Here is a 907-nt window from a genome sequence, read left to right on the forward strand (position 1 = left end):
CCTTCTAATTATAAATTTCAAAATAACAATTTTCAAAAAATATTTTAAGTTATTTTCTCTTTGTTATTTACTTACGACCAATATATTTATTTACATATAAAGTTAGAATGTTAGATATACTCGAATTACATTTATATTTTTTCTAAACTTTTTAGCATTTTTGTTTTGTTTTTCTTCACCAGTATGATATTTTAAAAAACTAGTTTCAAAATATCTTCTTCAAATAATTACTCAATAGTATTATTCTGCATAATTCACATTTTTTCTATCTATGTAACTTTTATTTTTAATTGATAATTAATAATATACATGACTTCAAAACCTTTCAGGTGGATAACCCCCTAAAGTAATTAATGTGCGAGTTATCTAGTTTTTTTTATCTTACTTAGTTGCTACAAGTAACAATTTTAAGGAGATTTTCTATAGAGTTTTGTATTTTACTAGCATTTTTTTATTTTTTTATATATTATATATATTTACAAGTGTGTACTAATAGATTTTTTTTGGTAGAATGTACTAATAGTTTTGATATATTGCAACTGTTTCTTTTTTTTCTCCGTTCTGTAACAATAATTACTGTGTTGCTATTTTTTTATTTTTTTTTTATCTTATATGTTTGATTATCATATTAGACTCATGTTAAATTAAAAAAATTAAATGGAGTATATTGTTAGTTGAATAATGCAAATATGATACTCTTATTGAATTACTTATGTGGTGTTGGCATGATTTCACAATATATCAAAGATGATTTTCACCAAAATAAAAATCTACCTTTTATCATTTTACAAGCAATAGATTCTAAAAGATGTAATTATTTTAGATAAAATAATATGATAAGCATGACTTGAAATTAGTTGTATATTTCCCTCTAGGAATTTCATTAATATATATATATATATATATA

Source organism: Solanum pennellii, chromosome 4 (assembly GCF_001406875.1).
Source record: "Solanum pennellii chromosome 4, SPENNV200".
In the NCBI taxonomy this organism is placed as follows: domain Eukaryota; kingdom Viridiplantae; phylum Streptophyta; class Magnoliopsida; order Solanales; family Solanaceae; genus Solanum; species Solanum pennellii.